Source organism: Arachis ipaensis, chromosome B9 (assembly GCF_059453495.1).
Source record: "Arachis ipaensis isolate K30076 ecotype BB chromosome B9, ASM5945349v1, whole genome shotgun sequence".
Lineage (NCBI taxonomy): Eukaryota > Viridiplantae > Streptophyta > Magnoliopsida > Fabales > Fabaceae > Arachis > Arachis ipaensis.
In genome coordinates, this window is record NC_142444.1 from 77,066,756 (window position 1) to 77,082,144 (window position 15,389).

A 15,389-nucleotide genomic window follows, 5' to 3' on the forward strand; every position below is an offset into this window, starting at 1 on the left:
GTTTAGATAGTGTTATTGATTCTCCTAGTTCAGTATGATGATTCTTGAACACAGCTTATTTATGAGTCTTGGCCGTGGCCCTAAGCACTTTGTTTTCCAGTATTACCACCAGATACATAAATGCCACAGACACATAATTGGGTGAACCTTTTCAGATTGTGACTCAGCTTTGCTAAAGTCCCCAATTAGAGGTGTCCAGGGTTCTTAAGCACACTCTTTTTTTGCTTTGGACCTTGACTTTAACCGCTCAGTCTCAAGTTTTCACTTGACACCTACACTCCACAAGCACATGGTTAGGGACAGCTTGGTTTAGCCGCTTAGACCAGGATTTTATTCCTTTAGGCCATCCTATCCACTGATGCTCAAAGCCTTGGGATCCTTTTTATTTGCCCTTGCCTTTTGGTTTTAAGGGTTATTGGCTTTTTGCTCTTGCCTCTTGGTTTTAAGAGCTTTTGGCTTTTTCTGCTTGCTTTTTCTTTTTCTTTCTATTTTTTTTTCGCCTATTTTTTTTCTTTTTTTTTTCTGCAAGCTTTGTTCTTTGCTGATTTTTCTTGCTTCAAGAACCATTTTTATGATTTTTCAGATTATCAAATAACATATCTCCTAGTCATCATTCTTTCAAGAGCCAACATATTTAACATTCTTAAACAACAACTTCAAAAGACATATGCACTGTTCAAGCATACATTCAGAAAACAAGAAGCATTGTCACCACATCAATATAATTAAACTAAGTTCAAGGATAAATTCGAAACTCATGTACTTCTTGTTCTTTTGAATTAAAACCTTTTTCATTTAAGAGAGGTGATGGATTCATAGGACATTCATAACTTTAAGACATAGTTACTACTACTAATGATCATGTAATGAAGACACAAACATAGATAAGCACATAACATAGAAAACAAAAAACAGAGAAAGCAAGAACAAGGAATGAATCCACCTTAGTGATGGTGGCGTTTCCTTCTTGAGGAACCAATTATGTCCTTGAGCTCTTCTATGTCTCTTCCTTGTCTTTGTTGCTCCTCCCTCATTGCTTTTTGATATTCTCTTATTTCATGAAGCATGATGGAGTGCTCTTGATTTTCCACCCTTAGTTGCTTCCAATAATTGTGTGGAAGAAAATGTATCCCCTGAGGTATCTCAGGGATCTCTTGATTTGCAGTCAAATGTTCTACCACTGAGCTATAGACCCTTGATGGAAGCTTTTGTCTTCCCTTTCCTCTTTCTAGAGGTTTCTCTGGCCTTAGGTGCCATTAATGGTTATGGAAAAACAAAAAAGCTATGCTTTTACCACACCAAACTTAGAATGTTGCTCGCCCTCGAGCAAAAGAAGAAAGAATAGAAGAAGAAGAAGAAGATATGGAGGACATGGAGGGATGTGTATATTCGGCCATATGGGTGGGATTGGGTGGGAAAGAGATGTTGAATTTTGAAGGTAGGTGGGTGTATGGATGTGAGTGGTAAAGGGTTAATAGGGAAGAGTGTTTATTGGGAGTAGAGGATGATTGAGAAGAGAGAAGAGAGTGAGTGGAGGTATGTGGGGATCCTGTGGGGTCCACAGATCCTGAGGTGTCAAGGCATTTACATCCCTGTACCAATTTAGGCATGCAAAATGCCCTTGCACACAACTCTGGGCGTTCAGCGCCAGGTTGGTGCCCATTTTGGGCGTTCAACGCCCATTTGCTGCCATTTCTGGCGTTGAACGCCAGAACCATGCCTGTTCTGGCGTTCAGCGCCCAGAAGCTGCCCATTTTGGGCGTTCAGCGCCAGAACCATGCTCTGTTCTGGCGCTGAACGCCAAACAGATGCTCCTCCAGGGTGTGATTTTTCTTCTGCTGTTTTTGATTCCGTTTTCAATTTTTATATTTATTTTGTGACTCCACATGATCATGAACCTATAAAGACATATAAATAAGGAAAATATAGTTAGATAAATAAAAATTGGGTTGCCTCCCAACAAGCGCTTCTTTAATGTCAATAGCTTGACAGTGGGCTCTCATGGAGCCTCACAGATGTGCAGAGCTTTGTTGAGACTCTCCAACACTAAACTTAGAGTTTGGATATGGGAGTTCAACACCAAACTTAGAGTTTGGTTGTGGCCTCCCATCACCAAACTTAGAGTTTGACTGTGGGGGCTCTGGTTGACTCTACTTTGAGAGAAGCTTTTTCTGCTTCCTCTCCATGGTTGCAGAGGGAGATCCTTGAGTTTTGAACACAAGGGAGTTCTCATTCCATTGAAGGACTATTTCACCTCTGTCAACATCAATCACAGCTCTTGCTGTGGCCAGGAAAGGTCTTCCTAGGATGATGGATTCATCCTCTTCCTTTCCAGTATCCAGGACTATGAAATCAGCAGGGATGTAAAGGCCTTCAACCTTTACTAATACGTCCTCTACTTGTCCATATGCCTATTTTCTTGAATTATCTGCCATCTCTAATGAGATTCTAGCAGCTTGCACCCCATAGATTCCCAGTTTCTCTATTACAGAGAGGGGCATGAGGTTTATTCCTGAACCAAGGTCACACAGAGCCTTAGAGATCATGGTGCCTATGGTACAGGGTATTATGAACTTTCCAGGATCCTGTCTCTTCTGAGGCAATGTCAGTTGATCCAGATCACTTAGTTCATTGATGAACAAGGGAGGTTCAACTTCCCAAGTATTAATGCCAAATAATTTGGCATTCAGCTTCATGATTGCACCAAGAAACTTGGCAGTTTGCTCTTCAGTAACATCCTCATTCTCTTCAGAAGAGGAATACTCATCAGAGCTCATGAAGGGCATAAGGAGGTTCAATGGAATCTCTATGGTCACTAGATGAGCCTCAGAGTCCTTTGGTTCCTCAGAGGGAAGCTCCTTATTGATCACTGGACGTCCTAGGAGGTCTTCCTCCTTGGGATTCACGTCCTCCTCTCCCTCATTGGGTTCGGCCATTTTGCTTATGTCAATGGCCTTGCACTCTCCTTTTGGATTCTCTTCTGTATTGCTTGGGAGAGTACTGGGAGGGATTTCAGTGATCCTTTTACTCAGCTGGCCCACTTGTGCTTCCAAATTTCTAATGGAAGACATTGTTTCATTCATGAAACTTACAGTGGCCTTAGATAGATCAGAGACTAAGTTTGCTAAATTAGAAGTATTTTGTTCAGAGTTCTCTGTCTGTTGCTGAGTGGATGATGGAAAAGGTTTATTATTGTTAAACCTGTTTCTTCCACCATTATTAAAGCCTTGTTGAGGCTTTTGATCCTTCCATGAGAAATTTGGATGATTTCTCCATGATGAGTTATAGGTGTTTCCATAAGGTTCACCTAAGTAATTCTCCTCTGCTATTGCATGGTTCTCAGGATCATAAGCTTCTTCTTCATGAGAAGCCTCTTGAGTACTGTTGGATGCAGCTTGCATTCCATGCAGACTCTAAGAGATCATATTGATTTGCTGAGTCAATATTTTATTCTGAGCCAATATGGCATTCAGAGTATCAACTTCAAGAACTCCCTTCTTCATAGGCGTCCCATTACTCACAGGATTCCTTTCAGAAGTGTACATGAACTGGTTATTAGCAACCATGTCAATGAGTTCTTGAGCTTCTGCAGGTGTTTTCTTTAGGTGAATGGATCCACCTGCAGAAGTGTCCAGTGACATCTTTGATAGCTCAGATAAACCATCATAGAATATATCCAGGATGGTCCATTCTGAAAGCATGTCAGAAGGACACTTTTTGGTCAACTATTTGTATCTTTCCCAAGCTTCATAGAGGGATTCACCTTCTTTCTGTCTGAAGGTTTGAACATCAGCTCTAAGCTTGCTCAGCTTTTGAGGAGGAAAGTACTTGGCTAAGAAAGCCATGACCAGCTTATCCCAAGAGTTCAGGCTGTCTTTGGGTTAAGAATCCAACCATAATCTAGCTCTGTCTCTTACAGCAAAATGGAAAAGCATGAGCCTGTAGACTTCAGGATCTACTCCATTAGTCTTAACCGTATCACATATCTGCAAGAGTTCAGTTAAGAACTGAAAAGGATCTTCAGATGGAAGTCCATGAAACTTGCAGTTCTGCTGCATCAGAGAAACTAATTGAGGTTTCAGCTCAAAGTTGTTTGCTCCAATGGCAGGAATGGAGATGCTTCTTCCATGTAAATTGGAATTAGGTGCAGTAAAGTCACCAAGCATCTTCCTTACATTATTATTATTTTCGGCTGCCATCTCCTCTTCCTGTTCGAAAATTTCTGAAAGGTTATCTCTGGATTGTTGTATTTTAGCTTCTCTTAGTTTCCTTTTCAGAGTCCTTTTAGGTTCTGGATCTGCTTCCACAAGAATGTTCTTATCCTTGCTCCTGCTCATATGACAAAGAAGAGGGCACAGAAAAATAATAATAATAATAGAGATCCTTTATACCACAGTAAAGGGATCCCTGTGTGAGTTGAAGAAGAGGGGGAGACAAAGAGTGTAATATAATGGAAGAAACACAACTGTGAGGAGGGTTGAGATGTGAGATGAGATGTTAGTAGATGAATAAATAAATAGAATAAGATGAGAGAGAAGGAACTTTCTAAAATAATTTTTGAACAAGAGTTAGTGATTTTTGAAAATAGTTTTTGAAAAAAGTTAGTATTTTTTCGAAAAATTTTAAAATAAAAAATAATTAGTTAATAAAAAAGAAATTTTTGAAAAAAAAGGGGGAAGATATTTTTGAAAATTAGAGAGAGAGAGAGAGTTAGTTCGGTAGTTTTGAAAAAGTTAAGAAACAAACAAAAAGTTAGTTAGTTAGTTGAAACAAATTTTGAAAGGATAAGAAGTTAGGAGGTTAGAAAAGATATTTTGAAACCAAATTTTTGAAAAAGGTAAGATAAGAAGATAGTTTAGAAATTAGTTTTGAAAAAGATTTGATTTTTAAAATCTCAATTAATGACTTGATTCATAAGAAATCACAGGATATGATTCTAGAACTTAAAGTTTGAATCTTTCTTAACAAGCAAGTAACAAACTTCAAATTTTTGAATCAAAACATTAATTGTTATTGTTATTTTCGAAAATTTTATATAAAAATAAGAAAAATATTTTTGAAAGATATTTTTGGGATTTTCGAAAATAACTAAGAATTTTGAAAAAGATTTGATTTTTGAAAAAGATTTTGAAAAAGATAAGATTTTCAAATTGAAAATTTGATTTGACTCATAAGAAACAACTTGATTTTAAAAATTTTTGAAAAAGTCAACTCAAATTTTCGAATTTGATGAGAGAAAAAGGGAAAGATATTATTTTGATTTTTGAAATTTTTATGAAAAACATGAAAATTATGCAATGCATGAAATTTTTAGATCAAAACAATGAATGCATGCAAGAATGCTATGAATGTCAAGATGAACACCAAGAACACTATGAATGTCAAGATGAACATCATAGACACAATTTTGAAAAATTTTTAATGCAAAGAAAACATGCAAGACACCAAACTTAGAATTCTTTAATGCTTACGCACTAAGAATTCAAGAATGCATATGAAAAACAAGAAAAGACATAAAACAAAATATCATCAAGATCAAACAAGAAGACTTACCAAGAACAACTTGAAGATCATGAAGAACACTATGAATGCATGAAATTTTCGAAAAATGTAAGATGCATATGCAATTGACACCAAACTTATAACATGACTCAAGACTCAAACAAGAAACACAAAAAAAATATTTTTGATTTTTATGATTTTCTAATTTTTTTGGTATTTTTCGAAAATTATATGAAAAGGAAAAAAATAAGGATTCCAAAAATTTTTAACATGAATTCCAGGAATCTTGCATTCTTAGTCTAAAGCTTCAGTCCAGGAATTAGACATGGCTCATGAGCCAGCCAAGCTTTCAATGAAAGCTCCGGTCCAAAACACTAGAAATGGCCAATGGCCAGCCAAGCTTCAGCATTTAACACCACAGTATATTGCTCTTGATAACAAATTGCAAGCCTCAGTCCAAATAAATTTTAGACATAGCTTTACAGCCAGCCAGGCTTCACATGCTTCATGAAACACTAGAATTCATTCTTAAAAATTTTGAATAAACTTTTTGAAAACATTTTTATATTATTTTCGAAAACAGATGAGAAAATTTTAGAAATATTTTTTGAAAAATTTTTTTTGAAAATAAAATAAAAAGAAAATTACCTAATCTGAGCAACAAGATGAACCGTCAGTTGTCCAAACTCGAACAATCCCCGGCAACGGCGCCAAAAACTTGGTACGCGGAATCGTGATTACACTTTAATTATGTAAAATTCATTGCTCTTTCTTTCCCTGGAAATGGCGCCAAAAACATGATGCCAAGACCATGGTTCAAAACTCTGTGTAACTTACCAGCAAGTGCACTGGGTCGTCCAAGTAATACCTTACGTGAGTAAGGGTCGAATCCCACGGAGATTGTTGGTATGAAGCAAGCTATGGTCACCTTGCAAATCTCAGTCAGGCAGATATAAATTGATAATGGTGTTTTCGAATAATAATTAATAGAATAGGGATAGAGGTACTTATGTAAATCATTGGTAGGAATTTCAGATAAGCGAATGGAGATGCTTTTCGTTCCTCTGAACCTCTGCTTTCCTGCTATCTTCATCCAATCAGTCTTACTCCTTTCCATGGCTGGCTTTATGCAAGGGCATCACCGTTGTCAGTGGCTACATCCCCTCCTCTCAGTGAAAAATATGCTCACATGCTCTGTCACAGCACGGCTAATCATCTGTCGGTTCTCGATCATGCTGGAATAGGATTCACCCTCCTTTTGCGTCTGTCACTAACGCCCAACAATCGCGAGTTTGAAGCTCGTCACAGTCATTCAATCATTGAATCCTACTCGGAATACCACAGACAAGGTTTAGACTTTCCGGATTCTCTTGAATGCCGCCATCATTCTAGCTTACGCCACGAAGATTCCGGTTAAGAGATCTAAGAGATATTCATTCTAGCTTATTTCATGTAGAACGGAAGTGTTTGTCAGGCACGTGTTCATAGGGGAGAATGGTGATGAGCGTCACGTTCATCACATTCAGGTTGAAGTGCGAATGAATATCTTAGAAGCGAAATAAGATGAGTTGAATAGAAAACAGTAGTACTTTGCATTAATCTTTGACGAACAGCAGAGCTCCACACCTTAATCTATGGAGTGTAGAAACTCTACCATTAAAATTACATAAGTGAAAGGTCCAGGCATGGCCGAATGGCCAGCCCCTCTGATCTAAGAACCAGGCGTCCAAAGATGGTCAAAAAGACTCAAAGATGGTTCAAAAGATTCCTAATACAATAGTAAAAGGTCCTATTTATAATAAACTAGCTACTAGGGTTTACATGAGTAAGTAATTGATGCATAAATCCACTTCCGGGGCCCACTTGGTGTGTGTTTGGGCTGAGCTTGAGTGTTTCACGTGTAGAGGTCTTTCTTGGAGTTGAACGCCAGCTTTTGTGCCAGTTTGGGCGTTCAACTCTGGTTTTGGCTCCTTTTCTGGCGCTGGACGCCAGATTTGGGCAGAAAGCTGGCGTTGAACGACAGTTTATGTCATCTATTTTTGGCCAAAGTATGGAATATTATATATTGCTGGAAAGCCCTGGATGTCTACTTTCCAACGCAATTAGAAGCGTGCCATTTCGAGTTCTGTAGCTCCAGAAAATCGACTTTGAGTGCAGGGAGGTCAGAATCCAACAGCATCAGCAGTCCTTCTTCAACCTCTGAATCTGATTTCTGCTCAGGTCCCTCAATTTCAGCCAGAAAATACCTGAAATCATAGAAAAACACACAAACTCATAGTAAAGTCTAGAAATGTGAATTTAACATAAAAACTAATGAAAACATCCCTAAAAGTAACTAGATCCTACTAAAAACATACTAAAAACAATGTCAAAAAGCGTATAAATTATCCGCTCATCAGCAATCTTCTAGCTACTGACACCCTATTTGTTTTTTTATAAAGATTACCTGCGTGCCTTCGAAACCTTAAAAGCAAAGCTTATCTCTGCGCCTATCATTTCTGCACTCGATTGGGCTCTACCATTCGAACTGATGTGCGATGCCAGTGATTATGCCATTGGAGCGGTTCTGGGACAAAGACATGATAAGCTTATGCATGTCATTTATTACGCCAGTTGCGTTCTAAATGATGCTCAAAGGAATTACACCACGACAGAGAAGGAACTACTAGCAGTTATCTATGCCATTGATAAGTTCAGATCCTATGTAATTGGTTCTAAGGTTATTGTTTATACTGAGCATATTGCTCTTAAGTACCTTCTAACCAAGCAGAATTCTAAACCAAGGATAATCAGATGGGTACTGCTCCTTCAGGAATTCTTCATTGAGATCAGGGACAAAAAGGGATCAGAAAACCAAGTGGCTGACCATCTATCCCGGATCTGAGCCCGAGGAGGGAACGCTACTTTTTGTAATCCAAGAGGTGCCATGGTTTGCAGGCATTGCAAACTATAAGGCCATGAGGTTTATCCCCAAGGAGTACACCAAACAGCAAGTCTGAAAGCTGCTGCATGACGGTAAGTTCTACTTGTGGGATGAACCCTATCTCTTTAAAAGATGCTTAGATGGCATAATCCGGCATTGTGTCTCTAAAGAGGAAGCCCAGTAGATCCTTTGGCATTGTCATAGTTCTGAATATGTCAGACATTTTGGAGGAGAGCAAACAGCCACAAAGGTCCTTTAGAGCGGGTTCTAGTTGCCAACCCTCTTCAAGGACTCCCAGGAGTTTGTTCACAATTATGATAGGTGTCAGAGAGCTGGAAATCTTCCTCATAATCATGAAATGCCACAGCAAGGAATCCTGGAGATTGAGCTATTTGTTGTATAGGGAATCAACCTCATGGGACCTTTTCTAACCTCATACTCAAACGCATACATCCTGGTGACGGTGGACTACGTGTCTAAATAGGATGAGGCAATAGCATCACCCACTAATGACACCCGAGTTGTCCTGAAAGCCCTCTAAAAATACATATTTAGCATATTTGGTGTCCACGGACACTAATCAGTGACGGAGGCCGCCATTTCTGTAATAGAGAGCTAGACTCAATTCTGCAGAGATATGGCAATCCCTTACCATCCGCAGACAAGTGGACAAGCTGAGGTCTCACACAGGAAACTCAAGAGGATCTTGGAGAAGACAGTGAGAACTTCCAGAAAAGATTGGGCCAGGAAACTTGATGATGCTCTCTGGGCATACAAGACTGCGTTCAAGACCCCCATCGGGATATCCCCCTATTAGCTAGTCTATGGCAAAGCATGTCATTTACCAGTGGAATTGGAGCACAGAGCATACTGGGCAACTCAGTTCCTAAACTTTGACACCAAGGCTGCAGGAGAGAAGAGGTTGCTCCAATTAAATGAACTAGATAAATTTTGGCATGCTGCGTTTGAAAATGCAAAATTCTAAAAGGAAGGATCCAAGAAATGGCATGATCAGAAGATATCCTCCAGAGTTTTTGAGCCCGGCCAGAAGGTGTTACTATTCAACTCAAGGCTAAAGCTATTTCCTGGAAATCTCAAATCAACAATGGTCCAGACCCTTTGTGGTTATAGGAGTGTTGCCTTATGGTCATGTTGAACTACAAGACCTAAATTTGGGCAGCAGATTCCTTGTCAATGGCCACAGGGTGAAACACTACCTAGGGGACGAGTTGGTGCGCGAGCAATGCAATCTCTTATTGATGTGATGATAGTGAATGTTTAGCTAATGACACAAAAGAAGCGCTTGTTGGGATGCAACCCAACCATATGTATAGTATATTTAATTTTGTTCTCTTTTACGTTATTTTGGTTTCGATTTAATATCATTTTATTTTTCTCTTCTTTTTAATGTTTACGATCATGTGTAGCACTAAGAATAGAGAATGGAATGCGTAGGTGAGAAAATAGACCACCTAGAGGTACCCTTTTCTAGCGTTGAACGCCAAAATTAGCGACCAGCACCAGAAAGCGGAAGAGAGCTGGCGTTCAGCGCCCTTACAAGAGCCATCCATGAATTTTTTTATCCCCTATGGACGTTCAATGCCCATTCTTGGCGTTGAAGGCCCCGTTTCAAATATATATATATATATATATGACCCCCATTTGGTGTTCAACGCCAGATCTGGGCGTTGAATGCCCAGAAATGGGGGGAGCGAGAATTCGAATTTTTAAAATAAGGGGGGTGGAGTTGACTTTTCAAATTAAATCTTTTCCAACCTTATCTTTTCATAACATATCTTTCCATTTCATACCTTTTTCAAACTACACTTTAAAATTAAACCTCTTCAATTCAAATCTTTTTGAACCAAATCTTTTCCAATCTTATCTTTTCAAACGATATCCTTTGCACATCATATCTTTTCGATCTATATCTTGCCATTTCAAATATTTTCAAAAGCAACTCTTCTTTTTTATCCAATATTTTTCATCTCTTTCATAGCTCTCTAACCCATATTTTTGCATACCATATCTTTTCACTCATATGTTTCTCGATCTTTATTCTTTACTTTTGCTCTAAATTTCAAAATTTTGTTATCTTATATCATCTTTATTCTAAATTCAATTTCAAAATTTCTATCCTCCCAAACCTATTAATACACATTCACCCCTCCTCTCCCTCACGCCCCCTACACCTCTATCTTACACACCCTCTACTTCTTCCCCCTCTGTTTTCTTCTCTCTTTGCTCAGGGAAGAGTAAACTTCTTTTAAGTTTGGTATTGAAAACACTCCGCTTTTTCACCTTTTAACCTTTCATGGCACCAAAGGGTGGAGGATCTATCTCAAGAAATAAAAAAGAAAGAGCTCCCTCAATAGCCGCTTATAAGCCTAACCGATTTTATTCCAAGCTTCATGAGGAACACTACTACAATGTAGTAAGCAAGAAGATAGTAATTCTAGAAGTCAAGTTCAAACTGAAGGCTGATGAATATCCAAAAATTTAAGAGTGAATTCAAATGAGGGGTTGGGAAATTCTGGCCAATCCCGTAACTAAGGTTGGAGCTTTAAAGGACCGAGAATTTTATGCAAATCTATGGATGACGGACAAACAAAAGAAAAAGAGACCTGAGTTCAACTTATGGCGCACCATGGTCTGGGGGAAGACCTTGGAGTTCGAAATGGAGAAAGTGAGGAAAAATTTCAAATTACTCCCATTGGAGGATGACCCTAACTCTTTCAACAGGAGAGTGCACACTAACCCGAGGCTAGAGTAAGTCCTAAAAGACATATGCCTTCCCGGAACACAATGGAAAATGACAAAAAGGGTCAACCACTCCAACTAAGAAGGATGGATCTCAAGCCAATTGTTAGAGGATGGCAGGATTTTATTGGGCACTCTATCCTCCCCACTAGCAACCGCTCTGAGGTCACTGTGAGGTGAGCTGTAATGATCCACTGCATCAGGCTTGGCAATGAAGTGGAAGTTCATTAACTGATCCCTTGCGAGATGTATAAGATCGCAGCAAAGACCTCAACCCAATCTAGGCTGGCTTTTCCCTACCTCAACTCACGCTTGTATGACGAGGCCAAAGTCCTGATTGACAGATTATAGTGGATGACCAAATCACTAAGAAGAGTATGGAGCATAGTAGAGAACTGACTCAAGCCCCAATTCAGGAGCCAGTTTCCCCTTCTAAGAGGAAGCAACCTGAGCAGCCTCAAGAACTGAGCATCCACTCGCACGAATATTGGACTCAACTGACAGCATCCATCGAACAGTTGATATCTACTATAAAGAGGAACAAAAAGATCAGTCTCGTATTCCTCACCAGCTGACTGAGGAGCAAGAGAGGCAAGGATGATAATTAGAAGAGCTGAAGCGCAAAAAAATGTCCTTCGGATAGAGCAGCAGCCACCATGACAAAGGTGGTTGAGTTCTATCTCCCTTATTCTATCCCTGTTTTCAGTACTTTATTTTAATTTCTGTATTTTAATTTTGAGTCACATGATCACTATTAGGATTTTCTTAGTTTTTATTTAGCTATTTATTTTAGTATTTTCGTTTTAAGGATGTCTTATATGTATTCCTCATCAAGCTTAAAAGAAAATTTTTGGAAAAAAAAGTAGTAAAATCCACAAGGTTTTGAGTATATCATAAGTTATTCCAATTACTTAAGATGTGGTGGCCTTACCTTTATTTTTTGAATGTATAAATTAACTCAGCATGATTGATATTGAGGTTGAGCATATTGGCTCTTGAAGAACAGTGAATTTAGAGAAGTATTATTGATTCTCTGAAATATAAAAAAGATTGATTCTTGAAGTAAAAGTAAAAGAAACAGAAAAAAATTAAAAGAACAAGGGTCCAAGGCTTTGAGCATCAATAGTTAGAAGGGTCAAAATTGGCCTAAAAAGCTCAAAAGATTTGCTATCCCTAACTATATGCTTGTGGTGTGAAGGTGTCAAGAAAATCTTGGGACTGAGAATTTAAAGTCGTAATCCAAAGCTATAAAGAGTATGCTTAAGAACTCTGAGCACCACTCTCTGGGAATTTAAGCAAAGCTAAATTCGAATCCAAAGGGTTCCCCCAGTTAAGTGCTTGTGGCATTTGTGTATCAGGTGGTAATACTTGAAAACAAGACGCTTAAAGTCACGGCTAGGCTCAAAGGTGCAAAGCACCAAAAGAAAAAGCTGTGTTCAAGAATCAAGAAAAACTAAAAGAAGAGAATCAATAATATTATCCGGATTCTAGTACCAAAGGGTGCTAATATGCCTGAGCTTCAAAGGAAAGTAAGATGCCAAAACTGTTTAGAAATAAAGTATTAATAGCTCCACTGAGTAATTAGACTGTGCTTCATTGACAACTCTAAAACCTAATGTATTTTTCCCTTCTATCTAGCCCTATCTTGTTTTTGGTTGCTTGAGGACACGCAACAGTTTAAGTATGGTGTTGTGATGCGTGCACATTTTATACGCTTTTTCATAGCATTTTCTAGTTGTTTTTAGTTAGATTTTATTAATTTTTACTATCCTTTAGTGTAAAATTCATCTTTGCATGCTACTTTGAGTTTTTGTGTTATTTTTATGATTTTAGGTGAGTTTTGGGCTAGTTTGGTAGAGTTTTGTTCAGAGACGAAGAAAAGATAGCAGATGTTGTCAATCTTTATCTCCGTGCATTCTAATGAGCATATCTTCAGCTACATAGGTCCAATTGATGCGGTCTTGATGGCGTTGAAAAGCTAACTTCCAGAGTTTTCTAGCAATAGATAATAGTCTATACTTCTTGTTCTGGGGGTTACCTGAAACCGAAGGTCGATCTCAGATGAGATCTTCGGGTGTGGTTGGAGCTACTGGGTCTGACCTGCTGAATCTTGAGATGCTGCTGATCCTCGATCACCAGAGGGTGGTGGTACCTGCAAGCGACTCCGATGCTTAAGTTAGCACGGGCTTTAGGTAAGTTTTTGTGTAGAATCAGAGTGTGAGTTATACCTGGGTGCTCCAGTGTATTTATAGTAGTGTGGAGTGACCTTCATTGAGATAAGTTTGTTATCTTATCTTATATTTTGTGGAGGAGATCTTTATCTTTTGGTCCACCGCCTTTTGGTGAGCGGTGATCCTTTGCTTTAGGCCTGCTTTGGGCCTACATGGTGATTTGGCTGAACTCTTTTGGAAGAGGTCGGTGAAGAGCCAACCTTATAAGAGGTCGGCCATCTTTGTCTTCGTCCAACCCGGATCGCTTAGCTCGACCCAGGGTTTGAACAGTGCCCCTGCTTGAGCTTCGACCTTCCCCTTGAGGTCATGTTCAAGCATTTGTCCGGTCTGCTCCTTCTCTTGTAAGTTTCGCCTTTGCTAAATGCCATTTTAAAGATACGGAGCGTTTTTGCCTTTTCGCTCCTTTATTGCTGTGCTCGTTTCTCGAGAGGTTTGATTCCACGGGAGTATATAAGCACCTTTAAAGCCTATTAATTGGCTCTTTTATCCCTTTTGGCCATTTCTTCTTCCCTCTTTTATTTGAATTTATCACTCCTTGCTTGTTCTTCATCTTCGCTTTCCTCTCGAAAAAGAATTTCCCTTCTTTGATTCTTGCTCTTTGATTTTTGTCTCAAGCGTCTTTCTTTGACCTTTCGAACCGCTTGTTGGTGTGGATCGTTCGTGTCTCTGCTGCGCCTTCATCGCGATCACTCCTTCTTTATCGCAGGTTGGTACTCTTCTTTTGTTTTTAATAGCCGTCTTTCTTTTATGCTTTATTGTTTGCATATTTTTCTTTTCGCGCAAAGTTTCGATCTTCGTTGAGTTTCTTTACAAAAAGTTTGAACCTTTCTGGAAAGACTGGGTGTCCTTGTCTTGATCAAAGTTGTATTTTTTGTTTTGCCATTTTTGTGAAAGAGTGATGCTATCTGGATTCTTGTTTGCCTCTTTATAATTTCTTCTATTTGAACGGGCTAGGGCGAGTATTTTTTGCGTCATTTCTTTTTCTGCATTCTGCTCTGTTGCCTCCAAAGGGTGCCCCTGAGATTTTGGTATTAATGTTGGTGAGCCCTGGGTAGCCCTTTGTTTACCATGCCTGTTGCTTGTTGGTTGATTCGCCCCCTTTTTTATTTCTGTCCGAGTTGTTTTGGTAGTGACCCCAGGTTATTTTCCTTTGCTGTAGGTGTAGTTTGCTGTATGTCTTCCCGTAAAAATATTGTCGAGATGTCCATCAAGGTCCCTGCTGGTATGGCCGATTGGTTAGATTCGATTGTTCTGAGGTGTGTGACTCTGTCTGATCCCGAGTACTGTGAGAGGCTTAGGAGGTTCCATAGGGTATGCAGTAATAGGTAGGACAAGAAGAAATTTGAGCTGGTGTCTCCTGATCCTGAGGAGAGGGTTAGTTTCCCTTCCTTAACTCGGGGAGAACGTCCTTTCTTCTATGTCTACGACTATTTCCTCAGCTAGCTAGGTATTACCCTTCCTTTTACTGCTTTTGAGACCGACCTCTTGTGGACTTGTAATGTGGCCCCTTCCCAGCTTCATCTGAATTCTTGGGGTTTTATAAAGAATTTTCAGCTGTTGTTTCAAGAACTGGGTGTCCGACCTACCATATCCTTTTTTCTTTAACTTTTTGTGTTGACAAAACTTGGGGTGGCCAAGAAGAAAGCTTATTGGATTTCCTTCTGAACTACCTAGGGGAAGAACGTATTTTCGATGTTTGATGAGTCCTTTCGGGATTTTAAGAACTACTACTTCAAGGTCCGAGCTGTTGAAGATGCTTGCCCTTTCTTTTTGGATGAGAATGATGAACCCAACTTCCCTTTATGGTGGCAAACGGATACAGTGGTAGTCAAGTATCCTTGGGAGAGTTTGAGTGAGGTAGAACAAGCTTTTGTGGGAGTTTTAGAGGAGCACTGGGGGGAGCCTCCTCATCTGGATACAAAGAAATTTCTAGGAGATCTTTCCCTCCTCCGTGCTGAGTTAGGTAGTGTCCG

General features: G+C 39.3%; 1 non-coding gene across 1 annotated transcript; it reads left to right on the plus strand.

Moving 5' to 3' along the window:
* Nucleotides 1-3,695: 3,695 nt before the first annotated feature.
* LOC148545084 (small nucleolar RNA R71) lies at nucleotides 3,696-3,803 on the plus strand. The gene has a single exon (XR_015900485.1). It is a non-coding gene; the product is annotated as a small nucleolar RNA R71 (small nucleolar RNA).
* The last annotated feature ends 11,586 nt before the right edge of the window (nucleotides 3,804-15,389 follow it).